This window comes from Otolemur garnettii, unplaced genomic scaffold (assembly GCF_000181295.1).
Source record: "Otolemur garnettii isolate 467f Iridium unplaced genomic scaffold, OtoGar3 scaffold00078, whole genome shotgun sequence".
Classification (NCBI taxonomy): domain Eukaryota; kingdom Metazoa; phylum Chordata; class Mammalia; order Primates; family Galagidae; genus Otolemur; species Otolemur garnettii.
Window position 1 is genome coordinate 2,297,429 of NW_003852473.1, and position 24,363 is coordinate 2,321,791.

The 24,363-nt window shown below is 41.0% G+C and overlaps 1 protein-coding gene across 1 annotated transcript in view; it reads right to left on the bottom strand.

Annotated features, from left to right (window-relative positions):
• KCNMB2 (potassium calcium-activated channel subfamily M regulatory beta subunit 2) overlaps positions 1-16,895 on the bottom strand; it is a 272,748-nt gene extending 255,853 nt beyond the window's left edge. The window contains exon 1 of the mRNA XM_003794284.2: positions 16,483-16,895. The gene's annotated coding sequence lies outside the window, so the exon portion shown is untranslated. The remainder of the gene's footprint in view (positions 1-16,482) is intronic.
• Positions 16,896-24,363: the final 7,468 nt, after the last annotated feature.

The window sequence follows — 24,363 nt, forward strand, 5'->3', positions numbered from 1 at the left end:
TCATAGCTCACAGCAACCTCCAACTCTTGGGCTCGAGTGATTCTCTTGCTTCAGCCTCCCTAGTAGATGGGACTACAGTCATCTGTCACAATGCACAGCTATTTTTTGTTTAGCAGACCTGGACCAGATTCAAACCCACCAGCTCTGGTGCATGTAGCCAGCAAGCTACCCACTGAGCTACGGATGCCTCTGTATCTGGTTTTTAATTTTGTTTTCAAGAAGTATTCTTAAAATTCTACATTGGCAAATACTTGTTTATCTTTCAATTTTTTTCCCCACCAATTCTAAACACATCCAGACCCAGACTAGCTCCAAACCAGAATTTTGTTTTCTAGCATGGTGCCAGATGGCACTGAGGTAGGATAATAAGGAAATCTGTTCCCTTCCTTACATTTTACATGTCTGTTGTAAATTTTACCTGACTTTAGATGAGCAGCAATTTAGAAGTTCAAGTTTCAGGTGAAGGTTCAGGTTGAATTTCATTTTAATATTTTATTAAAATTGAGTTTCTTTTGTGAATATGAATTAATGCAATATCATTTTAGACTAAGCTTGTAGACCAGCAGCGACACAAATCCAGTCCACATAACACTGCATAGGGCAGTTTTTTCCTGCTTATCTTTACTGAAGATCTACCAGTAAGAAAACCTTAGGTCTTACCATGCCTTTGAAACACGGATAACATCAAACTCTGCACTATTTAGCAAAGAAGAAAGAAATCTAAGCACCATTATGGGTGCTGTCAGAGGTGACTGTGGTGTTTATTCACAATCTAGCAGACTGCTGAGGCTTAAAGTATGCAACTGTGTAGGTCATTGCTTTTGAATACAAATTATAATAATTTCAGGGTAATAGAGTGTTTGAATTCTATAATTTAATACAATGCAAAAGCGAGGCTCATTTTATTTGCTTGAATTAACAACGGTTGCAAATACATCAAGAAACCTTATAGAAAGTGAAAGGAACTATGGTCTAAATTCTACCTAGTCAAGGGAAAGATGATTTTATAGGAAAGCAGCCTATTGCACTGTGTTGAGGAGACCAAGCTGGAGTTTGGGGAAATGAGAAAGGACGAAAATAGAGCTTATGGTTCCACTGATGCACACAGGGTTATGGAAAATAGTAGGCAAAGAAAGTTGAGGCATAATTTTTTGTGTTGTCAACCTGCGTTATTTTAAACATGGGTGGCAGAGGAATAGAACCTTTTTTGTTGTTGTTTTGTTTTGTTATTTGAAAGGCAATATGGCAGAAAAATGGGGAAACAATGTGATGACATGTTGAGGAAAAACTGTGAAATCTGTTAGAAAAACATTTTGCTTCTTTGCTTAACTCTTCCTTCCTTTCTGCTCTTCGGTGTGGAAGTTTATGGTAGGAGTCCTGTTAAATCATCCTTCCACAGTCGACATCTAAAATTATGTCTGCAAACCTTGGCCAGCATCTGGAGTAGCCACAGCACTGCGTGTTAAAGCTTTACTCAGTACAGTGAAAGCAGAGAGAGATTTTCATCCACGAGAAGGCAGACTGCCTGAGTCAGTTGCCCCAGACAACTGTGTGTGAGTCACAGGGTTCCTTCTGTGAACTGAGCCCCGAGTGTGGCCCTATTGGGACCTCATGGTCCAGGCTGCATAGCGGGGATATGTACACACTGGCATCTAGGCAGAAAGTATGGCAAATGACCAACAGGTGTCAAATTCTATGCTTGATGGCCTGTGAGTCAGGCCTGCTTTGCTTGGAACGCAGCTTTGCCGTGTGCAGGTTGTGTATCTTGGGCAAGCTGATCATTCCTTCCGAGCCTCAGATTTCTCAAGTGCCAAATGGAGACTTTCAGGCTGTTCTGAACTTTAAATGGGAGAATGTCAGTAAAATGCTTAGCACAATCCTTGCTTGTATTAAGGGCTCACAGCTACAGCTGATGTCATTGCGTGAAGTGCTTGTCATCTACAATGTCAAGGTGCTCAATAAATGCTGAGGATATTTTTAAGGTCTTATTATTGGCAGTGACCACATCAAAATGCATAACTATCTCTCCACTGTCTTTGGCCCCCAGATCCTCTCTGTCTTGGCCCAGCAGGCTCCAGAGGCAGCAGAGATGGGTTCATGGTTAAGTCAGGCACTGCGGCCAACAGTTTACACTTGGGTGCCTTGGCTGGAAGACTGGTCTGCTGTTATTTGCTGTGTAACCTGGGGTAGGACTTTCATGTCTTTTAAGTTCAGTTTCCCTGTTCTAAAATGGGGGTGATGATGATGATACTCACTCACAGATTTGTAAAAATAGGAAAATAAATTGAGTGTGAATTTGATGTGCAAACTACAAAATATTAAAAGGATAGATGTTAGTTCATCAACAATAGGAAGCCATGACAGCCGGCCTCTAGAGTGAGAGTATCCATCCCACACCTACTGCCTTACCAGCCTTTTGTCAACTGCCCTCACTCTTATTTTCATTTTGGGGAAATTTTTGTCTCAGAAAGAATGATCTGTGTCTTCATCACTTCCTCGGTCTTTTAATGTCATTGCAGCCTGCTTTTGGTGTGTAATCTTCTTTTTTGGAGAATGATCTCCCACTTTGCCACTGAGTTAGTAAAATCAAAAATCACAAAATCCAAAGTCCTTCCTCTTTGAAACCTCTGTAGCATTTGCCATGCTTACCTATTCCCATTTCAATGGCAAAAACAGTCAGCGCTTGCTGAGCGGCCTCTGTGTGCTGGGCTAGCCACCAGCATCCGTGGTTTCACTTCCTCAGCAAAGCCCTTTCGTGGCAGGCATCATGCCCCCACTTTTCCGAGGAGGAAACTGAGACACAGAGATGTTAATAAACTTGCTCAATATCTCATGCCTGCTACACAAAGGGCACAGAAGATATTTGCACTTGGTTGCTATTGCTGTTTTCTCTGGGAGCTTTGTCCTTTTCTTAACTTCTATTCGTTATCTCCTCTGTATCATTGTTATAACATTTGTCTCATGGTCTCATTCTCAACTCCGGGGAACTTGATAAACCTGTTGAATAATGTCTAATCCTTGAGGACCCCCTTTGGCATAATACCTTGGTGTGGAGAAAAGGGAAGATGCAAGCACTGTTGGTAGGACTGCAGACTAGCGTCGCCTCTGTGGAAACAAACACGGGATTCCTCACAGAACTAAGTGGGCAAATTATTTTTCAACAAAGGAAACATTAGACAAAGAATCTTTCTTTGGCCTGATAAGCATGAAGAGTTAAAATAAAGTAAGAACATGAAAAATCATCATCTCCTTCCTAGCTCATTTACCTCGTAGCCAACATAGCACTGACTTTCTCAAGCTCAGAGTTTTCCCTGGGCTAACTGGTCGATAGGTTTTTTCATAAACAATGCAGGGGGAGAGAAAGATAACTGAAGAGAAAAAATGTGCATACGTTTCTTAGCAGGTGCATTGAAAACATTGTTATTCCGACAAAGAATCCCAGCCAGGATGGACTGTCATAGGACTCAGATAAACTCCGGGTCACGTAACGCACAGGAGAGAAATCTGAGCAAGTTTGCGTAATGCCCAAATGGACCATAAGCGACAATGAGTGTTGTTACTTTTCCTGCTGACCTTTATTTAACAGAATCCTCTCATTAAAAAAGAGCTTGCTTTAGCTTATTGTTAAAATTGCTATTTGTTCACCTGCTTTGAAAAAGGAAGGGGCAAGAGGAAGCACGGAGGTAGATTAACAGTCTCCCTGCTGGGCTTCGGCACAATTCTCTCTCTTCTCCCCAATTCAGACTCTCTCCTTCTCTTTCTTCAGGCCAATATGGATAGCAGTATTATATTTCAATTTATATATTTAGTGGGCAAGGGCCTGATGGGTGAAGTGGATAAAAAGCATAGTATATAATAGTATTATAAAGAAAAATGTGCTAAAATATAGAAAACTGCTAGGTATAATGAAATTGCCATTTTGCAGGTGAAAGTAATTTAACATTGACCATTTTCTGTAGCTTAATTTTTTAGAAGGCACTGTAACTTGTACTGACCAAAATTCTATAAGGTAAGTGACTTTTCTGCTTAAAGAGAAGAAAATTATTTGCCCAAGGACTTGTACTAGATGGATTCTGAGCCCCAATCAATTTTCTTTCTATTCCATCAATATGTCTTTTTATAAAACATAGTTCCTGTTTTCAATTTCTAAGTAGAAGAAAGGCAAAGTTATTCATGTATACAACTACGTGATAAGTAAGTATCAAAAGGCGAAATCAGCTGAAAGGGTTCAAAGACTGGAAAGGTTCCTTCTAGCTTAGTGTGTGAGGAGCAGCAAGGGACGCAGAAAAATGGGAAGGAGATGAGGGAAGATTTTATTTGGGAGGGACGGCTGGAAAGTTGGTAGGATTTTTACAGGTGAATATGAGAGGTGAAGGGGACCTTTCCTGGGTGTTTGAAAGGCCTGGGGCCAGAGATCTGGGGACATGGTAGGTATGTTTGAGGGGAAAGTAATTCAGTTGTAACAAGCGAGAGAAGGGAGGTAAAGATTAGCCTGGAAACTTACCTCAACACGAGAAATTAGAAAGTCTTGATATCTAGTCCCATGATGCTTTATTTTCTTGGTTAAGTGAGAACCTAAGGGCTGTGATCAGGGAAGTTTCATGATCAGGGCTTTGCATTTGCAAAGTCTATGTAGATGAAAACCAAGGCAGGAGGACATTAGAACAGTTTTTTCTTAAAATTCATGTATGCAAGATCTATCTGTGGTGTTTGGTAAATTTCTGGGCATTATCCTAAAAAATTCTGATTAAATATAGTCCACATGAATTGCTATATTTTAAAAGCTTCCCAGATAATTCCTGTGTAGTGATTAAAGCACTGCATTTTGAAAATATCGGTCTGGAGGTCAGGAGGCCACTTAACAAACTATCTTATAGTTATAGTCAAAGTATGAGATTAAAGGAGTTTTATTTGTATAAGAAGAAGAAAGGCACAAATGCAAGAGATATTTCCAAGAAAGAATCAATGGGCAACTTAGGTCCATAGTTGGAAGAAGATTCAAAGACGGTTGTTCAATTTAAAATCTGGGAAACTTGTGATACAATGGATAGAAATATGAGTCAGGGTTGATTTATTAGGTCTTGACAAGAGCTTAGTTTTGTCAAATGAATTTTGAAGCCTACAGATGATAGTCACGGGGAAATGTCAATGAGGTATTAGCCAACATAAGACTTTGGCTGGACAGCAAGGTCAGGATGAACAGATGGCTTAGGGTTCAAGTGTAGACAGATGATACTTGCAATTCTTGAAAAGGTTTTAAAAAGTAAGAGGAGTTTAAAAAGAAAAAAAACAAAAGAGAACTATAAAGTAAGTGATAATCTGGAAAGTTAAACAATGGAATGAAATTAAAGTCAAAAGAGGAGAGGATTTCAAGAAAAAATTATATATTATATATATGCATATGTAGTGGAAATAGTTGAGTATGGACTACAATTTCAAAATGTTTTCTGATGGAAGGGAACTCTAGTTCTGCTCCAGTATTCTATAACTTCACCATCTATCCCATTATTCAGTCAGAAAGCCAGATAGATCCTGGACCTTCCCTTCCACTTTACCTATGTCCTTACAGATTTAATCCATCAGCAATTTCGTGGTATGATTTTCTGTCTTAGTACAGTTATGCTGCTGTAACAGTACTTGAAACCAAGTAATTTGTCAAGAATAAGTATTTATTTCTTACAATTCTGGAAGCTGGGGAGTCCAGGGTTAAGGGCCGTGCTTCCCACTGTGAGGGCCTTCTTGCCATCGAACCCCAGGGCAGAAGGCAGACGGGCAGGAGAGAGCACAAGGAGAGAGAAGGCCCGGGGACAAACTCATCCTCTGATCAGGAGCCTGCTCCCACAATAAGTGACCAGTCGGCATAAACAGCATCAGTCCATCCACGAGGCAGAAAGACCAAGTCCCATCTGAAAGGGCTGGCCTTCTAACTCAGAGGCGTGAGGGACTGAGTTTCCAACACGGGACCTCGGGGTGCACTTAGGCCACAGCAGTTCCAGAATGTGGCTCCTTCTGGCCACTCTCTCTGCCTCCCTGCCACTTGGTCTGGGTCATTGTCATTTGGATTAGTGCGATGGCCTCTCAGCACCCACTCCTGCTCTTATTTCCTTACCACACTGTAGTCAGAGAGACTTTCACAAAGCACAAACCCCTGGCAGCCTCCTGCTTCATACCTCCATGACTTTCCACTGAGCCCAGAGAAACAGGCAAGCTCCTAACCATGACCCTCAGGGGTCTCCGCGGCTGGGCTCCTTTCTCCCTCTCCATTCTCATCTCCACCCATAGGCTGCTGGGCCCCTGCCCCCACTTGTACTGGCCCAGGGGCACAGTCCTCACCTACTCTCTGTAGCAGAATATAAGTTGAAGGGAAGCAGGATGGAAAGTGGGCTGTCAAAGCAAATAGACACCAGAGAACCTTTAAGGCAAGTGGAAGGAAGCTGCTTTCCTTCTGTCTTGTTTCTGAACTTTCCAAGCCTTCTTACTAGACCGTGAGCCGTGGTGACCGTGCTGAACGTGTCGCCCGTCTGAAATCAAAGTCACACCCGGGACCACTTCTCACGTGGGCCTGTGAACCACGGCACATCTGTTTTCCTCATGCTGCTTTGTTTTCCAGTTCAGCAGCCACTAAATCCCCATGTCAGCGTGGGAAATGGACCTAGACGATTGAGAAGGAGGTTCCAATAGGCATTTCTTATCCAGTTTTCTTTTTACTGGGGCACTATGTTTTTGTACACCTAAAAAGATTTTCTCAAATTTGTTATCTAAACCTTCCTTTTCTTTCAGATATAAACTTCGTTTCCCTTTCTCAGCTTGCCTTTGATTCATTTCAACAAAGAAGTGTGTCCTATGCTGTTCTATTTTTATGTTTTAAAAGCAAACAGGTGTCTTGAGCTGTCTACACAGGCAGCCTCACACAGCTGCCCCAAAGCACGACTCAGTGGCAAATAAAACCACTAGAAGCACAGTTGGAGCAGCCACAGACCATCTCACAGAGAGGAAGAAACTGCTCTAACTCTGCTGAAATCTGAAGTTCAGGCATTATTTTCTTTTATTGCCTCTCAAGTTAGGTATTATTTTCTTTGGATGTCAGGATTTTCCCCGCTCCCTTCTTTTTTTTTTTTTTTTTTTTTAAATTTCAGATTAATATGAAGGTGCAAATGTTTAGGCTACACTGTTTTCATTTCTAAGGTGAAGTTCAAGTCGTAGGTGAGCCCTTCACCCAGAGGCTTGCTGAACACCTGTGCACATTAGGTGAGAGCCCGCCGGTCACCCTCCCTCCTCTCCATTCCCCCTCCTCCTTGCTAGACTGCACTGGGTGTTTCTGTCCTGTGGGACTGTGGTTGCCTATATGTTGGTTTCGTATTAGTATCGAGTACATCAGATACTTGTTTTTCCATTCTTGGGATACTTAAGAAGAGTGTGTTTCAGCTCCATACAGGTAAACACAAAAGATGTAAAGTCTCCATCTTCTCTTATGGCTGAATAGTACTGCATGGTGTACATAGACCCCAGTTTTTCTCTCCTCTGCTAATTTCTTCATTTGGAATATACCAGGCAAAAACAACAACACATCAAAAGCCATTCAGTAGTCCTAGAATCACTACAGAAATACAATGTCTCTGCTGAAGGTTTAGCCGTTTGATGGACCCATACATTCTTCAGATGGCCTGAAATGTTCAGATGCTTATGCCAAACTGAACGCAAGCCCTTTGTGAATTGTCTTCACCAACTGCCTCTCCCCCTCCTCATAAAGTGCCTTACGCAGTGTCCACAGCAATTCTGTGCATCTGATGCAAAGCAAAGCAGAGTCTGGATTTGCATTTGAATTGCTGGCTATTTTTAACTTTCTGAGAGTTTCATTTTGAAAGATACTTTACTTTTGTGGATGAGTTATGGAGTCAGCTGCTTGACCTTTACCAGGTTTCCAGTGAAGATTTTAATGAAAAAGAAAAAAGACTTAGAAAGTCTGACAAAACCAAACTTGTGGTTTATAAAGTCCTGAACTATGTCACAGAACCCAGTGGAATTTCCAGATACACTGGGTGTCCTGGGCTTTATTTTGAGAAATTTTCAGATCGACTCCTCCTTTGTAAGAATTCTATGAGGACTGGTTCTGTATCTAAACCATAGTGTTCAGACTGATTCAGTGGAATTAAAATTTGTATCATTTCTAGAATCCTAAATCCTCAGTCAAGCAACCTGATGAATAAAGATATTTACTTAATTTCTCTAATATGGCTTTACTTCAGGAGAGAGGGTAAAAAGGAGAGTGTATATATTAATCAAAAATTATTTTTAAAAAATCACATAAAAACGTAGTTCTATTCACCTGAGATTTATAAAAACATAGCGTCTGCCTTCATTAGTTTGTAACCTAACTATCTGGCTGGTTAAAATTATACTTTAAAATTTTGGTTACGTATCTTACTGCTTGCCTGGTTCTTTTTTACTCACTGAATACATTTATTGAAAACTGAAAATGAGCTCCCATGTCCAGAATCTTTTGGAGTTTTAATTTTACACTCAGGAAAACACCAAGATGACAAGAAATTTGCATGTGGGATTCATCTGACATTTTCCCTATTTAGTACAAATGCTGGCAAGTGTAAACCGAAGCTCTGCTGTCCAATATTATAAGCATCTTCTCTTTCTTTCCTAAGAAGTCAGCAGGCTGGACATTTGACAGCAGGTTTATTCTCTCCCCTCCCCCTGAGCTGAAGTTCTCACCCAGGTTCGTCTGTCACCCTGGCTTTGATGAGGAAGAGGTTTGGGTGTTTGCTGTCTGAGCTGTCAAACTCAGAGTCAGCTTCCAATGGACGGTCCCGCCATGCACTTCAGAAAGGTAGATAGTGAAACGGCTGGACGGCAGAAAGGGAGAGAGGGAGAAACAGTCAAAAAGAACATCTGACATGGACGCGGGAATATAAAGAGAGGAGGTGGGAGGACAGGTGAATGAGAGGTTGGTAAGCCTGAGGCAGAGCCAAGTCCTTGTTGTTATAAAGCAGTTCCAGGCAGCACTGTGTTTCTGAGGTGTGTGATTTATTTGTTTATGTGGTTGTTCATTCTCCTTAGGTCAAATTGAACTCTGAGAAATCCCATATAGATACCATTGATTCATTCATTCAAGAAATACTTTTGCGGGCTAAGTGCTGCCAGGAACTCTGCTAGCCATTGAAAACACTGTGATGACTGTGACCAGCCCTTACCCTTTCAGAGACTTACAGTTTAAAGGGGTAAGGGGCCAAATCACAGTGCAGTGTAACAAGGACCATGGTGGAGTGATGCACAGGCTGTTCTTGGAACAAAAAGGAACATCATCTTGTAAATATTAAAAAAAAAAAAAAACCAACCCTTAAAAACCTGTGACATTTTCATGACAAAGGCACATCCACACTCTTGGAGAAAGGTAATAAATACTGTTGGGACCAGTTACACTTACAGACTGACTGAGAAACTAACTATCAAAAGGAACATCACAGAAATACAAGCATTACCTGCATAACCCAAGCTTTAGGAATCTGAAATTTGAGAAGTTATTTGGCATAGGATGAATTTCAGAATTGATTGAAGGAGAGGAAAATTGAATCTATAGGGTAAAGATATCCGTCTTTGAGATTTTCCCGATAGTTTAATTGGAAATGCTGATTTTTTTTTACTGAGCAATTAAATGAGACACTCTTTGCATCCCCAAATTAGTAATGCTAAAACTAGAATGGTGCTGTGGACTCACGCACATTGGCATTCTGAAGTCAGCACTGAGTCTGATCTCACATTTACCTGGTACTTCCTAAGGGTCTCAGCTGGTGCAGCCGCAGGCAGGCGGGAAGTGCTGAAGTTGGAGCCCGACAAAGCCCAGGGATGGCGCTCGGGGGAAGCCCTGTCTCAGGTGCGTGAATCTATGAAATTGGGTTTGGCATCTCAGACGTATTCTTTGATTTTTTCAGAATTGCTTCTTTCATTTTTGGTCTAATAAGAAGTGAGCGTATGTCACACATTTCAGGAAAATAGGTTTCTGGCTCTGATCAGAGGCTCCAAAGCCTTGAACTCCTGGATGGTGGCTTGATGCTAATGGCTCTTGATGGTATCTATTGAATGAATGTGCAGACATGTAATAACAAGAAATAAAAATTAAGGAGGCCTCTAAACCAGATCTCTGTGTCATAATATGTATAATTAATGCTTACATTTTCATCTTGATAATAGTTTAATAGAAATGGGCAATACATATCACGCACGTAATTGGTGCTGAGCCTGTTGCTAACAGCTCGGCATAGATTATTTGACTTAATCTTCATATCCTTATGGATGATCTATTATTTCTATCTACATTTCTGCTGAGAAAGGGAGGCTCAGGCAGGAGGCAGGAATGGGTTGCAGGCCAGGGTATTTAGGGTCGTGAAGCTGGTTTCTAATGCTCCGCTATTCTGCCTGCCTGGGGACTACAGTTGGACTTAGTTGGTGAATTTGTATTCATTCAGAGTGTTTCACAGGCGTTTGAGTCTAATTTTTGTTTAGGGAAGGATACCTAAGACATCTGTATTGATCACAAGGGAAAGAAAATATTTTCTTAGATTCTCTCTTTGAAAAAATCCCTCTAATCACTGTCAGCCTTCAGTCACCAAACACAGTAAAGATGGCTGATCTAATGTTCTGTTTATCAGGCGTTTCTAGGGCGGAAAGGAGAGTTAATTTTCATAGCTTACTAGCCCTTTGACCTTGAGCAATTTGGTTAACTTCCCTGCTTCTTAGTTTTCTTATCTGTTCAATGGAATGGATATCTCCAGCTGAGGCATGCTGTGAGGATGAAATGACATTAAAGATGAGGAAACTATTACTTTTTAAGTTTCTCCTCTCTGCTGGGCATTTTAAGGGAAAGTGGTGCACATTATTACAACTCATCTTCAACCTGAAGAAGCAGATACTACTATCACCAGTCACAAGGAGAAAACGGAGGCTTAGTTAGATTTTGACACTTGCCCAAGAAGACATAGCTATGGAGTGGAGAAGGCTAGAGTCAAACCTAGTTTATTTTCTTTTAAAGCTTATGCTTATCTCAGCCACTGTGCCCTTTTCACATCATGCTTCCACCCCAGAGAATAAAACATCCTCAAGATATCAGACATTATTGTTTATATTCCATTTGGACACTAGGATTCCTTTAATTGTTTGAAAATATATAATTTATGAATAGCAGATAGGTCAGTGTTAAACAGACCGTGGGATTGTACTGACACTGACAGAATATAAATGAATACTACCATTATTGCTTAGTATTGGTGGATTACTATTGCTACTGGGGCTTGTATCCTTACAAAGGCATAGACCCCACCTGTACCTTTTAACCTGGTTTTGCCATCCTTTCCCTCTTCACCAGGGAAGAGCAGGAACAATCTAGGACTTGTCTGCATCCATAGTCAGCCCTGTAGGAGATCTGTGAGGATGTCCTTTTTGAAACAGAAGTCATCTTCAGGATAGCATCAACTTCAGGCAAATTGAATTTTTATTTGCTTCGCCATAGATTGGAATCAGTGATGTGATTTTTCCCCTCTTGTGCAGGGAAAAGAGAAAATCATCTTGATAAATCTCCTTAACTTTCTTGAAGGGGTTCAGTATTTTTCTCTTTGGGTGAAGCAATAGGCTGTTATGACACAGATCTAAACCTGGGGTTGAAAACCTGCACTCGGGATCTGACTCTGCTAATGGGTTTTGGTGGGGACACATCCAGTCCCCACATGGCACAGCATGTTCATTTGTCTATGATTGTGGATCACATGCCTCTTACACGAGAGACCCTATTCTAAGTGCTATGGATGCATCTGAAAACAAAGCAGAATCCCTGTTTCGGTAGAGTTTACATTCTATGGCTAACAAACATATGAAAAACTGCTCATTGTCCCTAATCATCAAAGAAATGCAAATCAAAACCACTTTGAGATATCATTTAACCCCTGTAAGATTAGCTCACATCACAAAGTTCCAAAACTGCAGCTGCTGGCGTGGATGTGGAGAGAAGGGAATACTTCTATACTTTTGGTGGAATTGCAAACTAACACAAGCTCTTCGGAAAGAAGTAGGGAGATTCCTCAAAGAACTCAAATTAGATCTCCCATTTGATCCCCAAATCCCATTACTAACCATTACTAACTCAGAAGAAAAAAAATCATTTCATCATGAAGACATTTGTCACAGTGGAGCTCAGTGAGTAGGATGCTGACCACATACACCGAGGCTGGCAGGTTTGAGCCCGACCCAGGCCTGCTAAACAATAATGACAACTGTGACCAAAGGGAAACAAAAATAGCTGGGTGTTGTGGCGGGCACCTGTAGTCCCAGCTACTAGGAAGGCTGAGGCAAGAGAATCACTTAAGCCCAAGAATTTGAGGTTGCTGTGAGTTCTGATGCCATGGCACTCTACCCAGGGTAACATAGTGAGACTCTGCCTCAAAAAAAAAGAAAAGAAAAAGAACAAATGAGGACCAGACCAGGCTGGATGCAATGCTCACATCTGTAATTCCAGCACTCTGAAGCCAAGGCAGTTAGATCACCTGAGCCCAAGAGTTTGAAGTTGCTGTGAGCTATGATGACACCATGGAATTCTACCCAGGGTGACAAGGTGATACTTTGTCTCAAAAAAAAAAAAAAGTGAGGAACTGAGTAGAGTGGCTGTCTAGGAGAAGACATTTTTAGTAGCAGGCACAGCAAAGTTCAAGGCCTTGAAATTGGATTGTTGTGGGCCAGGTTGAGGTCAGCCTGAGAGGCCAGCATGGCTGTAGTGAAAGGGCCTGGGGCCACCGTCAGGCTTTGACTTTCATCTGCAGTCAGATGGGACAGCATTGATTTAACTTCAGTATAAAAATGACCACCAGTGTTGGGTACAGAACAGAATGTGCATGTGTGAGCAGGAAACAGCAGACGCAAGAGACACACTGTGGGGAAAAAAAACAACAAAACAACAACAACAAAACACCATAATCTGAGAGCTGATGACTTGGCCAGAGAGGTAGGAGCAGAAATAATAAGAAATAACTTCATTCTAGATATAGTTTGAAGGTGGAGGCACTAGGACTTTCTGCAGTGTGTGAAGGGAGGTGGAGGTCAAGGAGAATCCCAGGATTTTTCTTCCAAGAAAGGGAATGAAAGCATTTCCATTTATATACATGGAGAAAAATATGGGAGGGGGACATTTTATGTGGAAATTCAGAAATTTGCCAGGGAGACAGTGGCACGGACATGGCATGTAGGTCGTTGGGGGTGAGTGTGGAGGTTGGAGGGAACGTTCATCTGTGAACTGCCTGTGTGTGGACACTGTCCAAGGTCTTGAGACTGGATTGGACTCATTTAGGAACTAGGTGTAGATAAAGAAGAGATTTATAGTTGAGCCTTGGAACACTCCAATACAAACAATTAGAAGATAATAGGAACCAACAAAGGAAAGTGAAAAGTCTCAGTTTATAAAATAAAGAGAAATTACACATACACAAAATCTCCTTTCCTCAGGAACCAGAGTTAAAAAGGAGTAGTTAGTTTCTGAGAAAAAGATGAAGTTTTTCAGGAAGTATAGAGAAACCCAAGGAAATAGGGGCACCCAGTGGGCACCTTTTTTTCAGTCCTGCTTAGACAAGCAAGTGACTTTGGAATTGGGGTGAAGCCACAGTGCAGGATATAAAGTAAAATAAGGGGAACGGTGGCGATGTGGTCGGAAGGGGAGGCATAGGTCAACTTTCACCATGTGAGTCATGAAATGACTATGGATACATGCTCTCTGGAAAATATTTAGCAGTCATGTAGATGAATAAAGGGAACAAAATGCACTGGTGACACCACACTGTAATGCCGTTAACTTTTTGTGTGCACTTTTTCTAGTTTTTTCATATACATCTGTGACTTAACAAAATCAGGATAGGTGGTACTGTATGTTATTCTGGCCTGTTTTTTACTTAACATAACAGAGGAATATTTTTGGAAGACGTATTTTTCACCACATTTTGATGAGAGGAGGGAGATAATCAAAGAAAAGATTGTGTTAGCTTGAGACATGCCTGGCCCACTACCTGCCACAAGGGCAGCAGGATGACTGCGTGTGTACTCAGGAGAGACGGAGGATAAGGACCATTCTGGATCCTAAATGTGCCGGGACTGATGCGACGGCTGCACCCACCGACGGGACTGGGAGAACAAGACTGACTAAGCTTTGCTTGTTTTTTACATCAGGGTGGATTCCAGACCTGCTGTCAGTGCAGTTGCAAAACTGTTTGTTTTTCTTCACTAAATGCAGCAGAACTGAAAGAGAAGAATAACTGGAAATGTTTGGGCTGATCTCTACCAATGTAAACAAGCAAGGAAATTAATTTGTGATACCAAGTAGATGGTTTTGACTGATTTCCTAGGTTTGTCTTGCCCCACAGCTTACAAAGAAACAAACACCTATCATATTTTCCCTGTATTGTTCATGTTGTGGTGTACAGTCTGGAAACATAAAACATCAAGAATTAATATCAGAACTCCTCATAAATCTGTGGAAATTGTGAAAAATCATTTTAGTTTACGGTATGAACATGACTACAGCAAAATAATTTCTCCTGTTGACAACTGTCACGGCAAGAATTGCCTCTGAAGTCAACACTTGATGTTATGAGGCTCAGCAGATATTAGTGAGGGGCAGTGAACGTCCTTTTAAAATTAATGAAATTAATAAAAACAATAAAAATAATACCTAGTTGTAAACTTCTGGCAACAGTTAAATAAAATGTATGTGTGCATTTTTGATTGTGTACTTAGAGCTCCTGATTTCTATGCATGTACAGATTCTTGACTGCTGAGCTCAACTGGCTAGAGAATGGGACTTTACAAGGTCAAGGTCACACATTCCACTGATCTTATAGAAACAGAAACCTATGTCATAGTCATCAAATGCACCAGGAATTCCACAGAGTCATTTCATAGAGATGTGATCTAGGCACGTAAAGACCAGCTGAGAGTTCGGCTGCTTCAGTAATATCCATCTCACTGTTAGAAAAAACAAATACTCAACTTTAACACCGATGCCACCTCCTATGGGTCAAGGGTCTCAACTTGGTATGAGAACGGCAGTACATACACAGATGCTCGCTCTCAAATGCACAAAGTCTACTGCATTGGAGAAGAGCAAAAACCCCACTCAGCCTTAATTCCAGTATTTAGCTGAAAAAGAACATACAATAATTGTCTTTCACTTTTATTTCTAGGTTATGCTGGATTAATAAGGAAGTTTTAGATACACTTGAAAAATATGACATACTTTTATAAATATCTAATTATTTCATGATCTTTGCCGTTCATTATAAGCAAATGAATGCTCAGAACGTAGAGGTTTTCACAATGTAAAGCAGCATCTTGACATCCTGGAGTTTGGGAAGCGCGTTGGGGAAATAATTTCACAGCCCTGAGAAACTGACTCAGTCCATCCCTGCCACTCCCCACTGAGGGTCACAGGCAATGACAAAGACTGGAACTCTCACCCCAGCCCGAGTTGGGGAGACACTGGCTTCTCACCATCACACTTTTGCTTTAAAAATCTCAGCCTGTGATTCCCTGATATTTCCTTCTCTGATTGAGCTATACCAATCCCGTAAAAGCAGTGTTAAGTTCCTCCGCAAATTTACTCAGTGGACTTTGGAACCCAGCTGCCCCTCTCATTTTTCAAGGAGAATTGTGCTTTTAAGCTGTTCATTAAAAAAAAAAAGAAGGCAAAATGTCAAGTCTATCACCGCTCACGAATCACCATTTCCATCTGCAGCCCGGGCAGTTGTTCAAAAGCGAGAACAGGATCAGAGAGGAAGCCCCTTCTTTCAGTTTAAAAAACTCTTGCTCCGCTTTAGCGAAACCATTAATACCCACAGTGCGGGTCAGCCTCTCAGTATGCAAAATGGACGAAGACGCCCAATTTTCTTTTAAAATAAATTAAATCTGAAATAGTTCTTTGTCAGGGAAAGCTGCTGTGATCTTTCAATTTCCCCTTATAAAAATTAGCCTCTGGCCATCAGAACACATTGACTGTAGAAATAAAATATTTATCTAGCAGGTTTCCAGCCTTAAGGACGGCTTCCTCTTCTTTATTTTTCTTGGACCTTTGTGCCTCCCACCCACCAAAGTCTTCGCTCAGCCCCACCAGCAGCCCGGCTGGCACCACAGATAAGAAGCGGACTGTTCTCTTGGTGACCTCTAAGCCTTCCACTCCCCGGGAGAAGCACGGGGACTGCTCACTCAGCAGGCTGGGAGCCTGGAGCCAGTTTGTCCTCGAGGCATTTCTGCCATAAAACAATACGGCGCCGGGCTCCGCTCCCGCTCCCCGCTCCCCGCTCCCCGCAGCCGGGCTCCCACTCCCCTCTCCCCTTCCTGCCTCTCGCTCCGCACCTGCCTCGATTCCCATCTCCACCGCACCGGGCAAACAAAAAGCGCAGCGGCGGAAACAGCAACAGATTCCTTTGTTTTCCATGCAAATCCTACCTCCGGCAGTTGTCACATCTTCCTCAAAAGCCACGCTTAATGTTTCATGACAGCGATCCAGCGCAGTCCTCCAAAGAGCCACCGGTAATCATCGTTACCTCTCGTGCCCAAAGCCTTTGTGGACCATTAATGTCACAGCCCTGTTTAACTCATAGCTTTAATACTCCCTGCTCAAAATGTCTGAAAGAGTTTGGAAGGACAATAGGAGTGACGGCACGCTAGACAGCCAGGCTCGAAATTAGTTCTCTGAAGCTCCGAGAAGCCTGCTTCATACTGTTTTTAAAGCGTGCAGGAGGCAGGATCGATTAGCCTATGACAGGCATGCTGTTTCTGTTTTTATTAAATACTGTAATAGGCTGTCTGTTAGCAATGCTGTGATAGGTCCGACATCGCTTCGCACTGCTTTCGAATTCTCCTGCTAAAAAGGGAGAGAGGGCTCACAGACTCTCTTCGGGGACCCCCCCCCCCGCACTGGATCGGATTTCCAAATCCTCTTCCACCACAGGTGAAAGAACTCCTTTTGCAAATAGGTATTTCTCCCTGGAAAGTGAACTTGGAAATAAACACTCCAGGATTCCCTGAACAATTCTCTCACTCCCAGCAAGGGAATTCTGCTCTTCTTAGAGAACAAAAACAAATGTTCTCTAGGGTTAGGGAAGAAAGTCAATCCAAATAGGAAAAATTCTCATCAGTAGCGAGGTGTGACTTAGGGTATAGATGTACATACAATTTCCCATTATATATAAAATGGACTGGATGGGAGGAGGATCGCCTAAGTCCTTCTTCCAGGCTGAGTTACAAAGCTGTGTTTCAGTCTGAAGGGACCAAATGCCTTGTCTACTGTCACCATGGGAGCAACCCAGGAGCAGCTGGTGGAAGGGGTGGAGATGGGTGGCTGTCTTCACAGTCAGGATCCTAAAGGGTTGAAGAGGGGATTTCTTACCATTGGCCAGAGAGGAGGGTATTACTTGGCTGGAAATGCTACCTGACAAAGTCCTAAGGACCTTCCCGATACATAAGCAGAAGAAAGTTCTTGGTAGCTAAGGATAACACAGTTTTACTCCAACTACCCAGATTTAGTTATTTTCTTCCCCTGTTCTTTCTCTCCTCCTGTTACTCCAGAAACAGCAGTTTTGTAGTGTTACCATGGAAACTGAGCTGTCCACTCCATGAGAGAGTTTTAGAGAGAGGAGGAGATGTAATATGGACCAAAATATACCACATTGGCCTATAAAATTGAAAAGGAGCAGAGATTAACAAATAAGCAAACAAAAACTACTATACACAAACTATAAATCATTACTATTAAATTATGGAGAATTTTGTTATCTAGAAATGCTATAGTGATTAGATCAGACCATTCACGTTATGAACGGGACCTGCGTTTCTCAGCTGCCCAAGGGAAGAAAGATGCCTCCTCCTTTCTTTCCCTAAACTCTTGGTTGTCTGTCTGAATACGCTCTGATTGTATATAAATTTTCATTGTTACTTGACTGACCACAATTTCTGCTCAGGAATGAAATGTAACTTACTAGAAAACTCTCCTTATATTACAAAACATAACCAAATTTCATTCTGGTTATGTGTCTGTATAGTGGTTTCCCTGGAGTACAACCAAAGCCAGAAAATATTTACTGCAACTTGAATTTCAAAAAATAATTCTGTGGCTATTATTGATAAGACAAAGAGAAGACTTTTTTTCACATTTGCACTTCTTCAAATAGAAATAAAATTCTTTCTTTGTTAAGCATATAGGACCTTCACTAGCCTCATGATCATTCAAGAGAAACTATTTCTTGCTGGAGTAATTAAAATTTTCACAGTTGTGAGGAGTCCAGGGAATGCAAAATTATTGTCTTTAGTATCTCAGCTTCACAGTTTGTAATTGGAGTCATCGACACCACTGAAATGAAAGCACAAAAATTCCAAAATGACATTGTTGGAAGTAATGTCTCAGGATTTAATGGAAATCCTGTTTTTATTGGCAAGTGTGTCGTGGAAACATTTTTAATGGAAGAGTGATTATTTCAGAGGAAGAGTATTTAGATAGTCTTTAAAAATGATAAGAGAGTAAGATAAATTGTGTATCCCAAATATTTTTTCAAACGTAAGAAAGTGCTTAAATTATAACGTAAACACCACTGTATATGCGATTTGGAAAGAGGGAGAGAGAGAAAGGGAGGGGAGCAGAGGAGTTGGAAAATACCCCTGGTTGGCTACCTCCCTCCAGTTCTACCTGTGCTTAATTCAGAAAACAGCTGCTAATAATTGAAGAGACAAATGACTATGTTGATCCTGAGATGAAGTTACACAGTGGGACTTGGGCAGGGATGGCTAGTGATGTTTTAGGGAGCTTCTGTTCCTGGTGGAGCGCAGAAAGGGGGTGGCTTGGACCCCTCTGAGAATAAAGGCAGCTCCCAAAAGGGGCCATGTTCAAATGGGGACCTGGAGATGGTTTGTTGAGTAATGGAGGAAGAGCAGGAAATGAGGAAGGATGGGAAAGAGGACGAAAAGAGAAAAGAGATTTAGGAGGGAGGGAGGGAATGGTCTCTTGAGATGGACTGATGTCAGAAGAGGGCACACAAGCTTTGGAACAAGGCAGCCTGATTTTCCAACTCAGTTCCGTTATGCTGTTTGAGCTTCATGTATTAAAGTGAAAAGAAAACAGTGGCTGCTGTAAGGGCGCAGTCATATGTGAGAGGCACATGATGAGGTAGGAGTGAAGCTCTCCACCTGTGAAAAGAAGTACCCCCAAATGTCGGCTATTACTGAGCAGGAAGGATGAGGAAGATGAAGATTAGAGAGGAGGCCGCGAGGAAAGAAGAGAGGAAAAGAAAGAAAAGGAGGAAGAGGAGGTGTGAATAGACAACAGCGGAGGGGGAGGGAAAATTCTCCTGTTGTGGCACCTGGGATAGAATTTCTTTCTGGTTGTTTTGCTTCCTTATCACATTCCAGCAACTGGTGCTTTAGCTCTCCCTCTGTTAGGAAGTTTCAGACAATAAAGTGTCTTTGGAGCTCACACCTTCAACAAGAGAGAAACCTACACTGAATTTGTTAAAATCTTGTTGTACTGTTTTGAAAGCAGCTGATCTGAGGATTGGATTTAGTAACTTTTAGCATTGCTTTCCTGGATGGCTCCCCGAGGAATGAAGTTTGGGCCTGCAGAAGGCAAGGACTGCTGTGATATTTCAGAGCTATATTGTCAAACACATTCAGCAAGAATGCGCTGTGCATCTGTAACTTGGTAACATTTCAATAGCATCTGCTCTCTGAACGCATATTAGAAAACTTGTTCTGGAAAGAATTTGTATGTGTTAACAAACATGAGGTTGAAAACTGGAGCCTGGGTGACAGCGAAGCAATCACAGGCACACAGAATTTGCAGCTTCCATGCACAGACTGTGTGGAATGGTTTAATGAATGGAGCTATGTGTAATTTCATTATGAATCATCACTATTAAAATGAAAATCTGATAGATACATAACCAGAAAATGTAGCTATCTGTTACAGATACAAGGGCTAATTATATTTTGGAGGACATAATTTATGCTCTGAATAATACACCAAGTAATTGCTTCTGCCCTGTTGTGACTATTTTCTAGGAACAAGAGGAAAGTTAGTTTAGCAACTGCTTCCTTCCTGTTATATTTCTGTCAGTGCTGCAGCCGATTCTCTCTCAAGTGGTCTTCAGTTCTACTTTAGCTGATAAAAGAGGCCATTCTTTAGCATAAACTCAAATGTTTAGCCCTAGAAAGTAATTAAAAGACAACAGTTGAAGAAAACCTAGCTTTAATGCAGTCTCTCACTCCTGACAGAGAATGAAGTGTTTCTGTTGGTCTGCATCACTTTCCATAAAATTTCCTTTGTACCTGATTTTTTAAAAAATATGTACTAATGAAATCATAATTTCTGAGAGTTTACATTGATAGAGCATATTTGCCCTCATCATATTTGATCCTCACAGTAAAGTTACCAGGACGCAGAACAAATATTGATGGTCCCATCTCCATCCACGGAAGTAGAGGATGAGAGAACTTTAATGGTTTCCCTAAGATCACATAAATATGTCTTTTAATTCATAATCCAGTGTACTTTTTATTTCACGAATTTTTTTACTTAGCTCCTCATATTTTTTCTAGTTAAGATTTCTATTTTGTGGGATGCAGAAATACAAGCACTAGGATATTTTTTTAATTAAAAAAAGAGAGAATAAAAAGAGAAGCCACAGACTGAAAGAAAAATATTTGTAAAAGACATATTTGATGAAGGACTGCTATCTGAAGTACACAAAGAGCTCTTAAAACTCAACAACAGGAAAATAAACAACTCACCTAAAAATTGTGCCAAGACCTTAATAGACACCAAAGAAGATGTACAGATGGCAAATACGCATGTGAAAAGACACTCCACATTACATGTCATCAGGAAAACGGAAATTGAAATAGCATCGAGCTACAACTACATACTTATAAGAATGGCTAAAACCCAGATCACTGACAACATCCAATGCTGGAGAGTGGGGGAGCCACAGGAACTCTCATTCCCCACTGGTGGGAATGCAAAATGGTACAGCCACAGTGGAAGGCAGTCTGGTAGTTTCTTACTTAACTAAACGTACTCTTGCCGCAGGATCCAGCCGTCAACCTTCCTGGTGTTTATCATCCAAAGAAGCTGAAAACTCGTGTATACACAAAAACCTGTGCACAGATGTTTATACCAGTTTTATTTGTAATTGCTAAAACTTAGAAATAGCCAGTCTGAAAAAGCTATATGATGATTCCAACTGTCTGACCTGAAAAAGGCGGAACAGTGAAGATGGTAAAAAGATCCACTGATCTTTCAACCTTTTGTACTGCACTGATCTTTGGATCCGCGGATCTTTTTACCAGTGGATGAGCGGGTGCAGTACAGGTTTTAGGGCAGTGAAAACACTCTGTGTACTAGTGTACTGACCAACCATGTCAATAGACATTTGTCCAAATCCACAGAAGGTACAGCGCCTAAGGAACACTATGGTCTTTGGGGGGTTATGAAGCGGCAATGAGGGTTCATTAATTTTAAGGAATGTACCACTCTGACAGGGGATGTTGGTAGGGGAGGCTGTGCGTGTGCAGGGGCAGGAAGAGTCAGGGGGTACAGGGGAAACCTCTGTATCTTGCTTTCAATCTTGCCTTGAACCTAAAACTGTTCCAAAATAATAGTCTTTAAAAAGAACTATAGAAAAAAAGCATAAAATGGAGAATACTGCCAGTTTTTTCTCCTTTTATTTGGCAAACACTTCTTTTTTTAACTTTTTGTTTTGTGGTTATGTTTTTAAGGTAGAGTTGGTAAACATTTTAAAAAGGTAAACTATGAATATTCATTATTATTCTGATCACAGAATTGACATTGAATAATTCTGCACTGATGGCAGCTGGAGAGGACTTCCTGATCTGTGGGCTGCAAGCATAAACTCATGCAGTAAGACCGTAATTTGGGTCATCTTCCTGGACTTTTTGATCATTTTTCTGTCTGTCTTTATAAATACCATTAGGAGAGAAAAGACTGCAGGGAACACCCCTGCCCAACCTTCTGGGCCTAATCTTACCTGCGGGTTTTAGGCAGTGGATTATCATTCTGTGTGTGAGTGGTTGAAATGGGAGAAGGAGGTAGCGAATCATATAATACACCTGTTAATTAATCTGTCTGGGTTTTCAGAATAGTAGTAACACCCTTCTCAACACCTTCCTCTTTGCCCCACTAAACACAGATGGTTCCCCAGAGCCCTCACCCTCACCAGGATGCCCACGAGAAAGAAGGGGCAGGCAGAGCTCGTTTAACCACTTCTTGGAGCCATCATTCTTTGGGCTGAGCCATTGCATTTGGCAGACAGCTTATTGGGGCTGTATTACCATCTTTTTGAAGCCTGTCAGAGTATTAGACATAAATCAGCTTTAAAATAAAACATAAAATAGAGCACTGACAGTTGCTGGGGTTTTATTTCATTTGGATTCTTCTATTTCCTGGGGCCTAGCTGCAATCTTCATGCTTACAGGAAACATGAACTAAACAAATGTGGCACTCCAGCTCGGTGTATCTATTGCAATCAATGGGAAGATGATCACTGGTTGCCTTTGTTATCTGCCCTCTACACAGCAGAGCATTAGATCCGATACCTGCTGCTTTTAATATAATAAGTTAATTTAAAGTAATTAAAAGACATTTGTCTTCCAAACAAAGCAAAACAAAACCAAAAATCCATCACATGCAGAGAGCTCCAAGGTTGGGTACAAAGGGCAAAGGTTAAGGTGCATGTTGGTGTTTATATTCAAGTGCATATTTGATTAACTCACTTGAGCTTGCTAGCTTCTTAGGGTGGAAGATTACACATTTGAAAAACAAAATGCTTTTTAGCAAAGTGTTAACATTTATTATAAAATGCACTTCTTTACAAAATGATGGCAGAATCATTTTGTATTATAAATGTATTATGTCTTTGCAATTAAATACTAGGCATTTGGGAGAGTCTTAATAAATATTTCATAGTTCACCTTGAAAAAGAATTAGCAAAATGGATATAAGTAAAAACATTTGGATACTTAAATATATTCGTAAAGTTACTTTCATCAAAGGTATAAGTTATACAGTATGGTAGTTTCTTTGAATGTACTTTTTTCTCATTAAAAATACCAACCCCCCCAACTCTAATTCTGATTATAAAATTGATAAAAATATAAAATTGGAGTACACAAGAATATATTGTGATTCTTTAATCCAGAGATAACTTCTACCATTAATGTTGAAAAATTAGGATTACATTGCACATAGAGTTATACATATCAGTTTTCTCCTTAACATTATAAAATATTTCCATGTTATATTGAAAATTTTAAATATTTTAAATAAATATATATTCCCATGTGCATTTTTTCTATTTTGTTTAAATAGTACTTATTGATGAATACAGAATTTATTTTTTATTTTTCATTAGCATAATGCTCTGCTATAGTTTTTGTATAACAATATTTTCTACATCTCTTATTTAGGATAGATTTCCATGTCTGGATTGTAGGGGTGAAATATATGAAATATATGAACATTCTAAAGGCTCTTGGTATATATTGCCAAGATGCTCTCTTGAAAGTCTATACCATGCTCATAGTCCCAGCACTGGGGTTGTCTACTTTTGCCAGGGTGGGATGGGGGCTGGGCACATTGGCTCACACATATAATCCTAGCACTCTGGGAGGCTGAGGCATGTAGACTGCTTGGCCTGGGGATTTTGATACCAGCCTGAGCAACAGTGAGACTTGGTCTCTACTGGGAAAAACAAAATGAAAAACTAGCTGGGCATTGTGGCAGGTGCATGTAGTCCCAGCTACTTAGGAGGCTGAGGGAAGAGGATCGCTTTTCCCCAGGAGTTTGAGGTTGTTGTGAGCTGTAACACCAGGGCAATCTACTCTGGTGCCAGACAGTGAGTCTCTGTCTCAAAAAACAAAAAAACAAAAAAACAAAAACAAAAAACCAAAACCAAAACCCCAAAAATCTTTTCACTTTTGGGACTGAAGTGGAAACCAGTTGTCATATAACAAGATGGGAGAGAGAAGTGGCAAAGGGAGAGGATAAGTGATGTTGGCATTTTTATTTCAGTTTCTTGAGTTAGAAACGTTTTCATGTCCATGGTCGAGGGAGAAATGAAGCAAATGCAGCAAAGTCTGGGCTCTACATTCACGACGTTCCTTACTGCTTGGAGCAGAGTCTCTCCAACTGTGTCCTGTGAACCCTCTGATGGGTGACAGACACACACAAATCCACAAGACACATCTGCTATGTCTTCCCGGAAAATCAATATGGTAAGCAGTGGTTCTCAACCTTCCTAATGCCGCGATGTATTTGCATTG